A 405-nucleotide genomic window follows, 5' to 3' on the forward strand; every position below is an offset into this window, starting at 1 on the left:
TCGGTTCGGTGACCAGAGCAGTCAGCACGGTCTCCTTCTTGTACCTCCATTGTGTCACCGGAGCCATCATGAACATAATCCTCTTCTTGTACCGGCATTAATGGGTCAAAGCCATCATGAACATAGCCCTCTTCTTCAACCAGTCCTTCCTGACCATCGGTCTCGTTGAGAAATGACGCAACTTCATCACTTCCTTGTGCGATTATGTCCCCCAACATCGCTTCTGTTTCTTCGTCTCGGGAGTGCTCCATAGTTTCTGCAAATATTTACAACATGTCAATTATTATTCAAACATGGTACAGATGGATATATATATATATATATATATATATATATATATATATTAGTGGCAAACGTAGAACTAGCTAGCTAATCACAATAAGGAATCATGTTAGTGGCCTCGAC

The sequence above is a fragment of the Triticum aestivum genome, chromosome 2B (assembly GCF_018294505.1).
Source record: "Triticum aestivum cultivar Chinese Spring chromosome 2B, IWGSC CS RefSeq v2.1, whole genome shotgun sequence".
NCBI lineage: Eukaryota > Viridiplantae > Streptophyta > Magnoliopsida > Poales > Poaceae > Triticum > Triticum aestivum.